The following is a 19,054-nucleotide window of genomic DNA, read 5'->3' on the forward strand; positions in this document are numbered from 1 at the left end:
CGCCACCTCCTGCCCGGATCATCGACGGAGAGCCGGCTTGGACCGTGCGCCGGCTCCTCAACGTCCGACGAATGGGCCGGGGTTTTCAGTATCTGGTGGACTGGGAGGGGTACGGCCCCGAAGAACACTCCTGGGTGAAGAAGGGCTTCATCCTGGACCCGGCCCTCCTGGCCGACTTCTACCGTCGCCACCCTGACAAACCCGGTCGTGCGCCAGGAGGCGCCCGTTGAGGGGGGGGTCCTGTTGTGTGGGCCACTGAAGAGGAGGTACTGCTGGCCCACCACCACTAGAGGGCGCCCTGCCTGGAGTGGGGGCTCCAGGCACCGGAGGGCGCTGCCGCCTTACAGGAGCAGCCAGGATGACAGCTGTCACCCATCACCGGAGACAGCTGATCCCAATCACTACGGAGGTATATCAGCAGGACAGCATCTCCACCTCATTTGCCGAGATATCGTTTCTACCAGAGAGGTAACGTATCAAAGCAAATAGAGTGCATCTTTTGGATTGAGCTAGTTTTTTTGGATTACTGTTCCAACGAGAGGTGGAGGTACCTTTCCTGCTGTTCGGAGTCCTGGGTGCATACGCGCCCCCATCTAACTGTTCTTTGCTCCTCGCCAGCAGTACCAGGTCCGACACACGGAGGCAGTGGCCACCTGGGAGTTCGGGACTTGGCGGCTCCAGTATTCCCGGGGTCCTGTGGCGGAGGAAGCCGTGTGGTTCCGGTCTTACCTTGGAGAGGCGTCTCCTATCTTCGAGCCTGCCCACACGACACTTTTGTGAATTGACTGTTGTCCATTGCTGTGATTGGTTGTATTCGTTGTGCACATTCACAACAGTAAAGCGTTGTTATTTTGACTTACTCCATTGTCCGTTCATTTGCGCCCCCTGTTGTGGGTCCGTGTTCCTACACTTTCCCAACATATTTGTCACCTTTCTGACAGACTGCTGCTGCGATTTTGAGTTCTGGTTATTCTGAACTTTAGTCTCATTGTTAGACGCAGTATTTTTTGGTTTGGGACTTTGTTCACTCTGAACTGCTATTTGGAAAATAAACACCTGGTTGTTTCACACCTCAGCTCCACACAGTGGATAGTACTGTCCAGTGTAATATCATTCTCATGTTACTGTAACATGTATAGAAACTACAGTACTGTAAACACTTGTTTCTTTGTTTTGAATTTGAACTGTACAGTACTCTCTTTAGGTATTTGTAAGAAATTTCTATTGCTTTGTAAAAAACAAAAAAACAAATAATACTTTTATTTCAATTTTTTGTAGTTTTAATTTTAGTTTTAGTTTTTAATACACCCTGAAGACATCAAGATTCTCTGAACACTGATCAGATTTCTTGGGAGAGTTTCCAAAAGGGAAACTGTCTTTTAATATGAAAATCAGCTGTTACCATTTTATCTCAAGTGTTCCCTGAAAATCACAGAAAACTGAGTGACAAAGAACTGAAGCAACAACTTTGAAGTTTCAAATAAAACAGGGTTCATCAGCATTTTCTTCATAAACGTCTGCTGGTTTATCAGAATCCGAATCAGAACAGCTTTTAAGTGCTAAGTATCCACAGAATACAAGGAATTTGACTTTGGTTTGAGCTGCACTCTTTCTATACAGCATGTATAAATATACACTAATCACAGAATAATTCACAGTAATAAAATGTGCAAGAAAATAAACCTCACAATAAGAGAAAAGATGTGTGAGACAGACAACAGACAACAGATTGAAGTTAAACTGTACATGAGGTAGATGAATTAGTGAGTTTTTTATCACCAGGTTTCTACTTCTTTGTGTCGCGTATTAATATTTCTGTTTCTCCTACAAATATTCTAAAGGAATGACAATGTTTAAATGACCCCAATGATTGTTTTTTTTTTTTTTACTGCACACAGCATCTGATGATGAGGTCTGGATTAGATGGAGGAGACAGAATTCCTACATTCTCACAGATTTTTGTCTGACATTTTCCTAACATACAACTGTATGACACAGGTAGGCTTGCATGTCACAATACACCGTTGTCACGCCAATATATATATATATTAAAAAAAGTGACTGCCTTCCATTTCAAATTCTAATGTGGATTCATAAAAGGTGGAGTTCTCCACTGATCGTGGTAAACTTCTCCTGCCCTGTCACTAAAGGCTGAACCCGTCTGGAAAGCGACATTTCTCAAGGTCATAAATTCGTGTGCAGGGTATTGACAACTCATAAATTGCTAGGTTTTCCGGTCAGCGAGTCATAAACCCACGGGTTTGCTTATCTAAATAGCAGACACACACACACATATGGCTTCCTTGACAGAAAGTGTCTCAGTTTACTCTCTGTGGTTTACTCAGGTTTGTATTTGTACTAAAAAGGCGTGCACCTTACTTTTTATTGTATTTGTTACAATGACAATAAAGAATCTGAATGGGAAGAAGCGGGTATAGAAAATGATTGACTGACGTGATCAGATACCCCCTCACTCTATTTCATTAAAAGTTAGCAAAGTTATTGCATTGAAAAATTAAAGTCCTTTCATTCCATTTATCACTCATCTTCAACTGCTTACTCCAGTTGAGGGTTGCAGGGGGCTGGAGCCTATCCCAACATGTATAGAGCGTGAGGCAGGGCTCACCCTGGACAGGATGCCAGTCTGTCGCAGGGCCACACAATGACAAACAAACACATTCACACCTGCATGCACACCTACAGACAATTTAAAATTTTCAGTCCACCTAACCTGCGTGTCCTTCGATGTGGGAGGAAGCCGAAGCACCAGGAGAGAACCCATGCAAACACAGGGAGAACACGCAAACTCCTGACAGAAAAGCCACAGGTGGGAATTGAACCCATGACCTTCTTGGTGTGAGGCAACAGTGCTAACCACTAAGCCACTGTGCTGCCCCATTCCATTTATATTTTTATTTAAATGTACATGTATGTAATAGTTTTATACCAACATCAAAATGGCTCAAGTATGTAAAAAAAAAATATGTGTGTGGATTCGTTTTATGATGTAGCAGGTCGTTTACTGGAGGAAAAAGTTGTCTGGCTGCCAACAACCACTTGTGAAAAACGGCTGTTTAAGCTGAAACTGAGTAGCTGTGGGGTTTTTTTGTGTGTATTTTGATAGCACTCTGCAATGCATGGACCAGAGAAGAGAACAGAGGCTCCGCAACAACCGGACTTAAAGACAAAGAACAAGCAGGAGCCCATCAGAGAATGAAGGTTCATCCTAGTGTTAGTATGACGACATGAGACGCCCAGTAATTTTTTACAGAGGCTGTAATGAAGCAAAACCTGAGCTCGGTGTGATACAGCTGATAACAGCACACTGGTGTCTCAGAATGATCCTTACATTTTCATTTTAGTAGCATTAACAAGCAACAAGGGGCCTTCGTGGCCACCATAACTGTGATTAGCAAAGAAAGACATTTCAAGCAACTTAATTAGCCTGTCTTTATTTTTATGTGATGGCCATTGTGCATGTTAAAAGATGCCAACATGGCCCAAAATAAAAATAAAAAAATAAAGGAGGCTGACTGGTCCTTATCACTGGAATCCAAAACTTAGCAGTAGTTTGTAACAGACTTGTCTATGAAGGTTTGCAGACCCACTCATTCACACCCTGACTCTGTTACACTGCACTGACATGATGAATTCTGGATTTTTTAGGACAATCTGGGCCATTCCTGATGAAGTTCTTGTTGAGCATGTGTATTGGCAAAGAGTGTATGTCTCCGCAGCCCAAATATGGTTAAAGGTGGAACATGGGTGAGAAGCCATTGAAGATGCTCCTATCTCCCTTTCAATCCCAATCATGTTTATATATATGTGTATGTGTATAGCTATGTGTGTGCATATGGGTATGCGTGTATGGGTGTATATATATATATATATATATATATATATATACATACATACATACATACGCACGTATCTGAGTGCGTGTGTGTATATATACATACATATTCTATTTCTACCTCATTTCTTATGTCTTGTACTGTTACAAGTATTATTATTGCTTATCCTTGCACACGCTGTTCGATGAACATTTTCCTCTACTTGCACCCACCTTGTGTGTTGTCTTAAGAGCTGACGTAACATGTGAAATTCTCCTCTGTGAGATCAATAAAGTTTATCTATCTATCTACCTATCTATCTATCTATTTATCTGTTGTGAAAGTGTAGGTACACGGACCCACAACAGGGGACGTAAATGAACGGGCAATGGATAAGCCAAACAGTAACAATTTAATGTTGTAAATTGTGCACAACGGAATACAGACAATAAGTTTGGAACTACAGTCAATTACACGTTGGGTGATGTGTGGGCAGGCATGAGGATAGGAGACGCCCGTCCAGAACCGAGCCGGATCCCACACGGCCCTCACAGCCAACGGATCTGAAGAACACCGGAGCCGCCAAGTCCTGAGTCCCCAGGTGGCCACCGTCTCCAGCTGTCAGACCTGGCACTGCTGGCAGAGAACAAAAACAGCACAGGTGAGTGTGAGTACGCACACTCAGTAATCCCACAGTCTGTGTTCTTTTGGGAGGGAGCACCTCCACCTCCAATCACACACTCATGCAGCTCCTGTTTAACCACTTATCTGGTTGGGGTGAGAGGCGAAGCCGTCGCAATCCACACCAAACGCCAATGCAGCAGACAAGGACACCGTCACAGGAAAACGGCTGCAAATAAGATCAGACTATTGTTGTTTTTGATACAGCAGAGAATTACCTCCAAGGTAGCTGATTTCTCGGCGGGGAGGTGGAGTTGCAGTCCGGCCTTTATGGTGGTGGTGCTGATGACGAGTGACAGCTGTCACTCCCGGTTGCTATGACGCCCTCTCGTGCTTGAAGCCCGCACTTCAAGCAGGGCACCATCTGGTGGTGGTGGGCCAGCAGTACCTCCTCTTCAGCGGCCCACACAACTCACTCACTCACTCACTCACTCACTCACTCACTCACTCACTCACTCACTCACTCACTCACTCACTCACTCACTCACTCACTCACTCACTCACTCACTCACTCACTCACTCACTCACTCACTCACTCACTCACTCACTCACTCAATCTATCTATCTATCTATCTATCTATCTATCTATCTATCTATCTAATCTATCTATCTATCTATCTACATAGGTAAAGAGGTGGTGTAGGGTGGACCTGGGCAGAACCATTGAAGCCCAAATACTGAGAAGCTTATCAAATAGGTTGACCTCAATTCATGTGTTTATTAAATCAGATTTTTAGGTGCTGAACAGTGGGTCTCATAATGGTTTTTCTTTGGTGTGGGCATTAAAAATTATGACCTGCTTACTTCCCCAGTAATCTTGGATTAATGGCCTAACGGCCTAACTTCCTCAAGCTACCAACAGCTAGTACAAACGCTAACACTGTTAGCATCTTAGGGCCTGTCACACCTTTGCGACCCTATGCCGACTTATAAAAAATGCGCCGAATACGTTGGATATGTTGAACACATTATGCAAGTGTCACACCATGGCAATTTAGCCAGTGTATGCTGACAGCCCCATTTTCACCTAGTGGTCCAGGTCGGTACTGCACTGTATGATAAGGGTCGAAGCAGTTAAGTCTGGCTTAGTGTGTGTTTCCACCGCCAGCAGAACGTTTTTGTTTGGCAGGCGGACCACGTAAATATTGACAAGCACGTCATTGAGTATGCGTACGCTATTGTGTGGCTAACTCTCCTCTACATGGAGGCAAAACAGAGTAATTTAGCATTTTTAATATATAATTTTGTTTTATTTGTGTCTTGGCGGCTCATGGGATTTATTTTCTTTGCATGCAGAATGCTGAAGAATCGACTCTGTTGTGTGTTGGGGGGGTGTGGCTGGACATTTTGGTGACTGATCACCTGCAGAGGAATGGTCTATTTGAAGAGTTTCAGTCAGGTTTTAGAATTCATCATAGTACAGAAACAGCATTAGTGAAGGTTACAAATGATCTTCTTATGGCTTCGGACAGTGGACTTATCTCTGTGCTTGTTCTGTTGGACCTCAGTGCTGCTTTTGATACTGTTGACCATAAAATTTTATTACAGAGATTAGAGCATGTCATAGGTATTAAAGGCACTGCGCTGCGGTGGTTTGAATCATATTTGTCTAATAGATTACAGTTTGTTCATGTAAATGGGGAATCTTCTTCACAGACTAAAGTTAATTATGGAGTTCCACAAGGTTCTGTGCTAGGACCAATTTTATTCACTTTATACATGCTTCCCTTGGGCAGTATTATTAGACGGTATTGCTTAAATTTTCATTGTTACGCAGATGATACCCAGCTTTATCTATCCATGAAGCCAGAGGATACACACCAATTAGCTCAACTGCAGGATTGTCTTACAAACATAAAGACATGGATGACCTCTAATTTCCTGCTTTTAAACTCAGATAAAACTGAAGTTATTGTACTTGGCCCCACAAATCTTAGAAGCATGGTGTCTAACCAGATCGTTACTCTGGATGGCATTTCCCTGATCTCTGGTAATACTGTGAGAAATCTTGGAGTTATTTTTGATCAGGATATGTCATTCAAAGCGCATATTAAACAAATATGTAGGACTGCCTTTTTGCATTTACGCAATATCTCTAAAATCAGAAAGGTCTTGTCTCAGAGTGATGCTGAAAAACTAATTCATGCATTTATTTCCTCTAGGCTGGACTATTGTAATTCATTATTATCAGGTTGTCCTAAAAGTTCCCTAAAAAGCCTTCAGTTGGTTCAGAATGCTGCAGCTAGAGTACTGACGGGGACTAGCAGGAGAGAGCATATCTCACCCGTGTTGGCCTCTCTTCATTGGCTTCCTGTTAATTCTAGAATAGAATTTAAAATTCTTCTTCTTACTTATAAGGTTTTGAATAATCAGGTCCCATCTTATCTTAGGGACCTCGTAGTACCATATTACCCCATTAGAGCGCTTCGCTCTCAGACTGCGGGCTTACTTGTAGTTCCTAGGGTTTGTAAGAGTAGAATGGGAGGCAGAGCCTTCAGCTTTCAGGCTCCTCTCCTGTGGAACCAGCTCCCAATTCAGATCAGGGAGACAGATACCCTCTCTACTTTTAAGATTAGGCTTAAAACTTTCCTTTTCGCTAAGGCTTATAGTTAGGGCTGGATCGGGTGACCCTGGACCATCCCTTGGTTATGTTGCTTTAGACGTAGACTGTGGGGGGGTTCCCATGATGCACTGTTTCTTTCTTTTTTGCTCCGTGTGCATCACTCTGCATTTAATCATTAGTGATCGATCTCTGCCCCCCTTCTTGGCATGTCTTTCTCCTGGTTCTTTCCCTCAGCCCCAACCAGTCTCAGCAGAAGACTGCCCCTCCCTGAGCCTGGTTCTGCTGGAGGTTTCTTCCTGTTAAAAGGGAGTTTTTCCTTCCCACTGTGGCCAAGTGCTTGCTCATAGGGGGTCGTTTTGACCGTTGGGGTTTTTCATGGTTATTGTATGGCCTTGCCTTGCAATATGGAGCGCCTTGGGGCAACTGTTTGTTGTGATTTGGCGCTATATAAGAAAAAAGTTGATTGATTGATTGATTCCATAATGGACCCAGCGGCAGAGGCGGTTCCATTCACCGAAAGAGTTCAAGAACACTTGGAGAAAATATGGAAGCAATTACAGCATCTCGCAAACCAAATTGAACAAACAGACGCCCGTGTTACGGAGCTTGCAGCGCAAGCCGTTCCGCTTCCTGCTGCGGCACCATCGATACCGGTGCAGATAACTCCATCACCCAGAGATTCGGCGTCCGAACCGATTATTTGTCATCCGGAGCCTTATGCGGGAGACGTTGAAGCCTGTGCTTCGTTTTTGATGCAATGTTCTCTGGTTTTTGCTCAGCGACCGGCTTCCTTCTCTTCTGATGGGAGCCGTGTTTCATATGTGACAAATTTGCTCCGAGGTGATGCCTTAGCTTGGGTCACAGCGTTGTGGAGTAACAACTCGCCATTGTTAGGATCCTTTAAGGATTTCTCCCGGGGGTTCCGACTGGTTTTTGACCATCCGGTGAAAACGAATACCGTTGCCCAACGGTTGCTGAATCTCAGGCAGGGGAGGCGGAGTGTGGCGGAGTATTCCGTGGACTTCTGGATTTTTTCTGCTCAGTCAGGTTGGAACGCCGCAGCTTTACGAGGAGTGTTTGTAGATGGGTTAAATGAGTCATTAAAAGACGAGCTGGCACTCCGTGACGAGCCAAACGATTTAGATGAGCTAATATCGTTGGGTGATTCGTCTAGATGATCGGATGAAGGAGCGTGGACGCGAGAGAGGGCGGCCATCAGAGCGGGTTTTTTTCGTCTCTGGGCTTTCCCCGACACAGATCTGGGCCGCCTCTTCTTCGCCCCACTGAGGCTCCTCCGACGGGACCTCTGGCTCCTCTTGAGACTACTGTATTGCCCCAACATATAAGCGTCAAGAAAAATAATGGTGACGTATCTCCAGGTGTTCTGGGACAGGGGAAATAACACACACACACACACAAAAAAAAAAACTTGTATGGGCTAATGTTTTGTTTCTTTGCATAGGGGTTATAATTTGTTTGGGGAGTCAGAGGCGTGTCTGGTGGAGTGAACGTTAGGCGGTTAGAAGCCCGTCTGGGCTCACTTGATCGTTATTTTTTTATGTGTATTTAGGTATTTTCTGTTTGGGTTTTGGGGTCGTTTTGTTTTGTTGTTTTTTTATTTCCCTACATCCCTAACCCCAACCTCACTTGCCCCAAGACCGTTCGTCTTGTGGGTTGTGGGGTGGTGCAGGTTGGTCACGCTGAGCGTTCTCAGAAGACCTCTGCACCTAGGGGGGGGTTGTTAGGGGCGTTTTTCTTGGTTTGGTTAGGGCCCGGTTCCACTACAGCCTCGGTGAGCCTTTGTACTGTTCGTCATTGGTGTTGCCGGGGTGTGGTGCAGCGGGAACATACCTCAGTCGGAGGGGTGGGCCGATCTGTTGCCGTTCGCCATTTCGGTAGTTCCACCCCTCCCGAGAGGCTGGGGTATGGTCGAGTTGGGGCACCGGACGTATTTCCGGTTTTCCCGCTGCGCCTTGGGGTTGGGGCTGGGTTAGTTTTTCCTGTTCCCTTCCCCGGCTTAATGTTTTGTGCCGTTCGCCAAAATTGAGCCGCCGAGGGGCTCTGGGAGGGACCTGGGGTCTTTCGGGGTGCCGGGGAAGGTAACAGGGTTTAACGGTTGTTTTATTTGCCCCCGGGGTTGTTTAGGGTAGTCCTCCGGGGGTTGGATTTTGATTTTGTTTTGTTTCCTTCCGGGTTCCACCTCCAGGGTTGATGGGACAGTCCTCTGGGGGGGAATTGGCTTGTGGGGCCGACTGGCCAAGTGTGGCCGGGTCTGGGGTTCCGGGGTTGTGGGGAGGGTGCCTCCTGGGGTTTGATGGTACGGTCCTCTGGGGGGCGCCGTTTGCTCCATGTGTACCTGGGGACCTTTGTGGGATTCCGGTTCTGGCTATTCCTCCTGGAACTGGCGGTAACGGCCTTCTGGGGGGTGTTGGGCTCTGCAAGTCATTCTGGGGGGGTTGTTTGTTAGTTTTCTTTTATGCATTTATGTTTGTATTGTGTTTGTGGGGCTGTGTTGGGTTTTTGTATTTGGGAGTTTTTCTTTTCTTCCCGGGGTTGGATGGGACGGTCCCCTGGGGAGGTTTTGGGTGGGTTTTATGTTTTTCTTGTATGTTGGATTGTACTAGGGACTGTTTTGGGGTTTTTGTTGATGCCAGCCGGCCTTCCAGCTGCGGTGCCCTGTCCTGCTGTCTGTGGTGGACCTTGGGAGCGTTATGCTGTCTGCTTTCTGACGAGGACCCCGGAGGGAGGTGCTGTTCTCGGACCTGGTCTGTTCGGTCGCCGGGGGGCTTCCCGTTAAAGGGGGGGGTACTGTTGTGTGTTGGGGGGGTGTGGCTGGACATTTTGGTGTTCTTTTCTTTTCTTTGCTCTCCAGGTGGTATGCAAACTGATTTATTGTCTGTGGAGAAGGTGCTGGCAGAAGAATCCTTCACCCTCATCAACGTTATGTGCAGCACCTGTGGATGGTGCTCACGTGCAACCTTAAAGACTTCAGCTGAAGCAGATAATGAGATGGCGTTCTGCATTTAAGCCATGTGTGATTCAAGCAGAATTGCCGGGAACTCGACCTTGTGGTGTTCGTTTGTGAGACGCTGAGGACCGCGCCTGGGTTTGACATCGTGCCTGTGAAGGAAGAAGGGTGAGGGACACATGCTGTCAGCACACATCAGAGGTGAATAATTGTTTGACTAATATTTGATAGTAACTTGGTATTTTGTTAAGCAGTATATTTGAATTGTGATGAGAATTGTGCAGCTCGCTTCTCACTGCCGTGGCGTGCGGACAACTGATCCTCCACCTGTTGTGAGAAGCTGCTCATTTACATAAAGCTTAAATACAGACCTGAATGTGTTGCTGATAGTGTGTGCCTTTTGAAGGATTTTGCTTGTAACTGCTGACTTACCTCACCTCTTCTATCCTTCACAGAGAGTCGGTTTGTCGTGTCCACCTGGGGGGTGTTTGGCGGTAAAAGTGAGTCCAGAAGCGCCGGGCCTCGATCCTTTTGGGCGCTGGAGAGCGTGCCAGCCTTCACTCCACCAGACTGACGCTGTTTTAGTTTGTACACGTTGTTATGCACCAAAGGGTGGAAGAAATAAATTGTTTTGTTATTGGAACCGCTTTCTGGTTATTTTAGCGCTGGGTTCCGTCAGACGCAGGTCCACTCCTCAACCCGCGTCGACACATAACAGACTCATGTCTGTGGTAAACGCTGACGTGAGTGAATGAGGTGCTGTGACTCTTTCCGTTCTCTGGTTCAGGCTGAAAAACACACAGGGAGCAAACACAAATGAACTTCTGTAAAACGCTATACTTCAGCCATGTCGTTTTCCAAAATCAGGACACCTTATGTGAATAAATTTTTTCAGGTTGTGATGATGAATCCGACTGAAAAGACGTAACAGGTAAGATTAAGACTTTATATTTACTCAGTGTGTGAATGGTTTTAATATTTGAAACAGTCTGAACTGTTTGCGTGAGGACTGCAGCTTTCAGTCAATCAATGGACAACTGTTACACCTTGAGGATTTAGTCAGTGTACGAGGTCTATTAGAAAAGTATACAACCTTATTTAAAAAAAAACAAAAAAACATATGGATTTGAATCACGTGTGCTTGCGTGAGCCAACCTTGAACCTTCATGCGCATGCGTGATTTTTTTCACGCCTGTCGGTTGCGTCATTCGCCTGTGAGCAGGCTTTGAGTGAGGAGTGGTCCACCCCCCTCGGCGGATTTTCATTGTCAGGGAAATGGCTGAGAGACTGCTGCTTTGCTTGATCAAATTGTTTTTAGAAACTGTGGGCACATCCATGTGGACACCATTCGAGAAATTCAGGTGGTTTTTTGGTGAAAATTTTATTGGGCTTCAAAGACATTAAGGGCTGTTACTGTCGCTTTAAGGACGCCCTCAGGCAGCTGTGAGGTGCGCCGCGCTCCAGCTGCCATCAACAGTCTGAACGACCATTCATTTCTAAACGGATCGCTCTGGTGGATCCGTGACCATTGTGTGCACTTTCTCTGGTTATCACAAGAGCTGGACATCACCCATTTTCCTGCAGATTTCACTTTTAACAAGAGATTTTTTCGTGGAAAGCCGAGCGGACGCTTCGCGTGTCATGATGGATTCGCTGCTGGATCGACACAAAACCACCTCCGTTTTGGTCTCACAGGACGGCTTTGAGATGGCGTTCCTTTCCGCTCCTTTCCATGACAAAAACTCCTTGTAACAGTGGAATGTGCCGTTCATTTCCAAATTGGACGCTGTGTTTTATCCGGGACGTCATCTGGACTAGCACAGGAATTGTGAAAAGACGTTGACATCAGCACTTTTTCGGCAAATTGAGACAGACGTGCGATGCGCAAAGCAACGCCGTGATGAAGCGTCACAGAACATGTTCTGGCATGTCTAGGCACATCCACAATTTCTTGGATAATCACTCGACTGAAAAACCACCGACAGCTGTCTGAACGCCATCTCAAAGCCGTCCTGTGAGACCAAAACGGAGGTGGTTTTGTGTCGGTCCAGCAGCGAATCCATCATGATGCGCGAAGCGTCCGCTCGGCTTTCCATGACAAAATCTCTTGTTAAAAGTGAAATCTGCAGGAAAATGGGTGATGTCCAGCTCTTGTGATAACCAGAGAAAGTGCACACGATGGTCACGGATCCACAGAGCAATACGTTTGGAAATGAAATGGTCGTTCAGCCTGTCGATGGCAGCTGGAGCGCGGCGCGCCTCACAGCTGCTGTGGGCCGTCCTTAAAGCGACAGTAACATCCCTTAATGTCTTTGAAGCCCATAAAAGTTTCACCAAAAACCACCTGAATTTCTCGAATGGTGTCCACATGGATGTGCCTCACAGTTTCTAAAAAAAATTTGATCACGCAAAGCAGCAGTCTCTCAGCCATTTCCCTGACAATGAAAATCCGCCGAGGGGGTGGACCACTCCTCACTCAAGCCTGCTCACAGGCGAATGACGCAACCGACAGGCGTGAAAAAAAATCACGCATGCGCATGAAGGTTCAAGGTTGGCTCACGCAAGCACACGTGATTCAAATCCATATGTTTTTTTTTTTTAAATAAGGTCGGATACTTTTCTAATAGACCTCGTATACTGACGGTATTAACAATGCTGGCATGCGTAGTTGTACATCTAATAAGTTATGGGTAAGTTTTCTATAAGTTAATAGCATGTTGAAGCACGCTGATATATATATCGTAATACAAGGAGTACGTATGCCAGTGTATAGCTGATATGTCCCACATGTGCAGGACATAAGTTGTAAGTAAGTTGTGTGATTGTTGACACATTTCTTGTAAGTTACTCATAAGTCTTGTTATGGATAAGACGCGGAGTGAGGAGCGGTCCAGTATCTGACTGAACCCAGCATGAAATAATTAGAAGCAGTTCCAAAAAGAAAACATTTATTTTCTCCCCTTTGTGCTATACATAAAATACTAATTAATTAAAGTTCTGGTGAGGTGAAAAGGCGGCGCGCTCTCTCAGCGTCTCAACAGTCGGAGTCCGAATGTTCAGGACTCAGGAGTTCCGCCGACACCCCCCCCAGGTGACTTTTTCCCAGAACTGTACTCTGCGAAGGAGGAACAGAGATGAGATTATTCAACACTATTACTACGAAATATTGTTTGGAGGCAAACTTATCAGCTACACATTTAGGTCTTAATTCCAACTTAATTCAAGGAGACTGCTGCTCACAGCTAGTGGAGGATCATTAATCCGCACGCCACTGCCGTGAGGAGCACGCCAAACACTTTCCACCAATAATTACTTATAGCTGCGTATAAGACGCCAATTTACATTCACGGATAAACTTTTCAGAATATTCACCTCTGCCGTGTGCTGACAACGTTTGTCTCTCACCCTCGTCCTCCTTCACAGGCGCAATGTCAGACTCTGAAACGGCCCTCAGTGTCCCCACACGGTCGTCACAAGGTCGTATTCTCCGGCAATCTTATCCAACTCACTGCTGGTTTAAATGTAGTTCTTCATCACTACATTGGTACCAGCTGGAAGTCCTCAGATCTGCACGTGAACATCACAGGTGTCGTGAATTGTCCTAATAGAGAGCCGGACGAGAATGTAACAGGTGCTGCCAATCATCGTAACAGAGGAGAGAGACTCTTCTGCAGCACATTTTCCTCAGAGAACAGCCCCAAATCACCTGGGAAGGAAAACAAACACAAAACAACCCAACCTTGTCCAGCCAAACCCCCCCCCCCCCAACACACAACAAGTCTAAATACATCCATTGATGTGGTGTTACCAACAAGCTCAGCTAACAGGCTAACCTAAGTTTGGTTGTTTATGACATATTTTGGGGGGCTGAGCAGTGGTTCTCATAACGGGTTTGCTTTGGTGTGGGCATTAAAAATCATGACCTGCTTATTTCCTCAGTAATTGTGGATTAATGACCAAATCTCACAACGGTATCTAGGGGAGGGCACGACTACACATCACTTCTAGCAAAGTGGCAAATCCGAAGGTGAGAATTTGTACTTCCGTGACTTGCCACCCGATTAAAACACACTCGGACTGTATTTATTGTCTATTGAAATCAGCTGGTTTTGTTTTGTCTCTAACTTGCTTGTAACAGCCAGCTGACAGCTATCATTGCCTGGAACAATGAGACTTATACACCAAGCTGACCTGAAATTAACCATTGTACATTAAATTGACTTTACTGACGATCCTGACCCTTTGAAAAGTGACCAAATTACATGTATTTGTATTGCATTTGGCGCTGTTTTCATCAGCCAAAAACAGCCACCAGAGGGCACTCAAATAAAGTCCACAGCAACTTATAGCTGCTACAAATGCTAACAGCGTTAGCATCCAAAATTACATCACATAGTTATTTCAGTTGACACAAATACTGGCACACACACGTCTTAGATGTTACATTCAGAGAATTAACCACACAATAAGCCATACTATTACAGATATTTGTAATAAAATGGCAAAAAAAAAGAAAAGAAAAAGACAGGCCTTTGCAGTAGCTACAGCCCTCTCACTCAACACTCAAAAGGGACCGCGCCAGTAATTGTTAGGAGAACTAGGCTTTAGTGAACATAATAAGGAACATGATGTCTGAAAGACAATCCATAGATATTTATTTTATATCACTGGCTTTGATCTTACATGCATTTTGAGCTAAATTGTTTTCATTCCTTCAACTTGCTTCTACAAAAATGGCAGCACCCATGACCAGTATTTATTTACAGTCTTTTTCAAACAGTTCATTCTCTAACTAATATAAGGGTGGTCCTTATTTTACAAAGTTTTGAAGGACCACCCTAATATAATATCGTCTTGGCTTTTTTTTTAATCCTTTGTTATGCATTCTAACAAATATATTTCTGCTAGTACAACATAATAATAGTAATCAGCTTTTGTGGGCATCTTCACAGGTCTCCAGCTCAAATAGTTTTTTTTCATCTTTCATTCTGTGGACTAAAATGCGACAGTATGGAACTGTGATTTTATAATGTGACTCATTAGAAATTGACTCAGAGAATGTCAAGTGGGTTAAAGGTATTTCAAATGACTGAGGGTGTGACATAAAAAAAAGTTTTGATTCCTAAGAAAGAGATACTACCAAGGCTGAAGGTAGACAAAACAGTGCCTGTGTGTGAGAACAATCGCTGTTCTCCTCCACACAGTTACTGCAGTCACAAACCATTTTCTTTTCAGGATATCAGCATTTAAAAACAACAAACCATTTTATTTTAATTTTAACAACCCTTAGATTAATAAATATGTTTTTCATGTAGTCAGAACAATGTTGCACAATGATTATAAAGCTACAATATAAGGACAGATGTTACAGAATCCCAAATCAAAAGAAATTTTGAAGTAACACCAGAAAAGACTGACCCTGACACACTTTAACAGTGTTATATAACTGTCTGGGCTTCACAAGCTGAAGATTCTGCGATAACATAATCTGCAAAACTTCTTTTGGTAATTCCACTGCAATAACCCAGTGAATAACTTTAACTTCATCACCAAGAATGAATGCACTATCAAATGTCTATTAGTCGTAATGCTTCTTACTCAACAATACGTGACTGGACATGTCTGGAACCAGAATTAACAACTAGCCTGGTGGTTTAAGTTGTCATGGGTCACTTTTTGCCTCCAGTTCTGGTTTAGTTATGTTATAAATCATTCTGAGTTATTTATGGTTCTTTTCCCTCCATGTCATTTAATGGTGCTTGTCATGCTCTTATTGTAATATTCACTTTAGTTAGTTTATCTTCAGTGTTTTTGTCAATTTAATTCAATTAATTTCATTTATATAGCACCAAATCAAAACAAAGCTGCCTCAAGGTGCTTCACATAAGTAAGGTCTAACCTTACCAACCACTAGAGCAAACACACAGGCGACAGTGGTAAGGAAAAACTCCCTCTGATGATATTGAGGAAGAAACCTCAAGCAGAACAGAACTTTTGTCTTCTGTATTCATGTGTCCCTGCACTTTTGGGTTTGATTGACTCATGTCCTTTATAACTGCTGTTAGAACATCTCTTAGCAGTCAGATTGTATTAGGTTCTGCCCTGTTCTCTAGCTTTCAAAGTCAATGTGTTTTTAAACTCCACATTACTGACCCTTTCTACCGTTCTGGACTCCCATTTCTCATCTACTGATTTTGATCTGGTTACAGTGGTTTGATTCCACATTACAGAACTTTACTGCCATTCTGTATTCCTGTCTTATGCCTGACCTCTTGGACTTTGTGGGATGAGAAACTCTGGTTTATGAACTCTGCTTTGCATAACTCTGCTACAAAATCTCTTAAAAGACTACGGTCTTTAAGAACTGGTTATTACTCTCTGCCTGGTTTTTGGATCACTCTTCTGCTTCCCCTCTCAAATATGAGGCTAGACTAATTACCACGTGCCTGACCCAAGCCTGTGTTTTTGACCATTTCTCCTGCTTGTTGTTTTTGCTGCTGTTAGCCGTTACTTACTGTAAACAATAAAATCTGTTCAACCATCTTTCATTGTGGTTCTCTGCAATGTGGTCCTAGCCTATATTCATTACATTAGTGGCCACCATACAATGTGCTATGAAGGGAGGGCAACATACCCAGACTTTCTTTGAGTGAACTGGATCAACAAATCTTCACTTAACAATCTTGATTTGTCCAGCCTGGCTTTCTGCATCAGGCTCTATGTACATTCTCATAAAAAAGATTGTCATTTGATGCTTCAGCAAAAATGGACCAGTTACATGCCACATAATTATTGAGTATGATTATTATTATTATTTATACTTTTTATTATTACAGTATTCTCAGAGAATAAGTCAAGCTGTGTTTTTTTTGGGGGGGGGGGGGTGTTTGTTGTTTTTTAATAGTGTGAGAGATCCTACGGCTTTAAAAAAAAAAAAAAATATATATATATATATATATATATATATATATATATATATCACATTCATTATTCATAATATTAAGAATAATTCATAATAATCATGATTTATATAGGTCTTTCCAAGACATCAAAGCACAAAACAAAATAAACTCTAATAAAAGAATAAATGCCAATAATAATAAAAACTACACTTCAAAAGTGCACAAAAATCCCAAATAAAAGAGCTGATAATACAGAAAAAACATGTAACTTATACTCCAGTGCGACTTACCCTCCGAAAAATGTCAATCAATCAATTTTTTTTTATATAGCGCCAAATCACAACAAACAGTTGCCCCAAGGCGCTTTATATTGTAAGGCAAGGCCATACAATAATTATGTAAAACCCCAACGGTCAAAACGACCCCCTGTGAGCAAGCACTTGGCTACAGTGGGAAGGAAAAACTCCCTTTTAACAGGAAGAAACCTCCAGCAGAACCAGGCTCAGGGAGGGGCAGTCTTCTGCTGGGACTGGTTGGGGCTGAGGGAGAGAACCAGGAAAAAAACATGCTGTGGAGGGGAGCAGAGATCGATCACTAATGATTAAATGCAGAGTGGTGCATACAGAGCAAAAAGAGAAAGAAACAGTGCATCATGGGAACCCCCCAGCAGTCTACGTCTATAGCAGCATAACTAAGGGATGGTTCAGGGTCACCTGATCCAGCCCTAACTATAAGCTTTAGCAAAAAGGAAAGTTTTAAGCCTAATCTTAAAAGTAGAGAGGGTGTCTGTCTCCCTGATCTGAATTGGGAGCTGGTTCCACAGGAGAGGAGCCTGAAAGCTGAAGGCTCTGCCTCCCATTCTACTCTTACAAACCCTAGGAACTACAAGTAAGCCCGCAGTCTGAGAGCGAAGCGCTCTAATGGGGTAATATGGTACTACGAGGTCCCTAAGATAGATGGGACCTGATTATTCAAAACCTTATAAGTAAGAAGAAGAATTGTAAATTCTATTCTAGAATTAACAGGAAGCCAATGAAGAGAGGCCAATATGGGTGAGATATGCTCTCTCCTTCTAGTCCCCGTTAGTACTCTAGCTGCAGCATTTTGAATTAACTGAAGGCTTTTTAGGGAACTTTTAGGACAACCTGATAATAATGAATTACAATAGTCCAGCCTAGAGGAAATAAATGCATGAATTAGTTTTTCAGCATCACTCTGAGACAAGACCTTTCTAATTTTAGAGATATTGCGTAAATGCAAAAAAGCAGTCCTACATATTTGTTTAATATGCGCTTTGAATGACATATCCTGATCAAAAATGACTCCAAGATTTCTCACAGTATTACTAGAGGTCAGGGTAATGCCATCCAGAGTAAGGATCTGGTTAGACACCATGTTTCTAAGATTTGTGGGGCCAAGTACAATAACTTCAGTTTTATCTGAGTTTAAAAGCAGGAAATTAGAGGTCATCCATGTCTTTATGTCTGTAAGACAATCCTGCAGTTTAGCTAATTGGTGTGTGTCCTCTGGCTTCATGGATAGATAAAGCTGGGTATCATCTGCGTAACAATGAAAATTTAAGCAATACCGTCTAATAATACTGCCTAAGGGAAGCATGTATAAAGTGAATAAAATTGGTCCTAGCACAGAACCTTGTGAAACTCCATAATTAACTTTAGTCTGTGAAGAAGATTCCCCATTTACATGAACAAATTATAATCTATTAGACAAATATGATTCAAACCACCGCAGTGCAGTGCCTTTAATACCTATGGCATGCTCTAATCTCTGTAATAAAATTTTATGGTCAACAGTATCAAAAGCAGCACTGAGGTCTAACAGAACAAGCACAGAGATGAGTCCACTGTCCGAGGCCATAAGAAGATAATTTGTAACCTTCACTAATGCTGTTTCTGTACTATGATGAATTCTAAAATCTGACTGAAACTCTTCAAATAGACCATTCCTCTGCAGATGATCAGTTAGCTGTTTTACAACTACCCTTTCAAGAATTTTTGAGAGAAAAGGAAGGTTGGAGATTGGCCTATAATTAGCTAAGATAGCTGGGTCAAGTGATGGCTTTTTAAGTAATGGTTTAATTACTGCC

At 43.5% G+C, this 19,054-nt stretch overlaps 1 long non-coding RNA gene across 1 annotated transcript; it reads right to left on the bottom strand.

The window, feature by feature from the left end:
- Positions 1-1,298: 1,298 nt before the first annotated feature.
- LOC117509134 lies at positions 1,299-18,689 on the bottom strand. Its single transcript, XR_004560260.1, has 3 exons — positions 18,677-18,689; positions 15,954-15,955; positions 1,299-1,608 (listed from the first exon to the last, which is right to left on the bottom strand). It is a non-coding gene; the product is annotated as an uncharacterized LOC117509134 (long non-coding RNA).
- Between the last annotated feature and the right edge of the window lie 365 nt (positions 18,690-19,054).

Source organism: Thalassophryne amazonica, chromosome 4, assembly GCF_902500255.1.
Source record: "Thalassophryne amazonica chromosome 4, fThaAma1.1, whole genome shotgun sequence".
NCBI classification, from domain to species: domain Eukaryota; kingdom Metazoa; phylum Chordata; class Actinopteri; order Batrachoidiformes; family Batrachoididae; genus Thalassophryne; species Thalassophryne amazonica.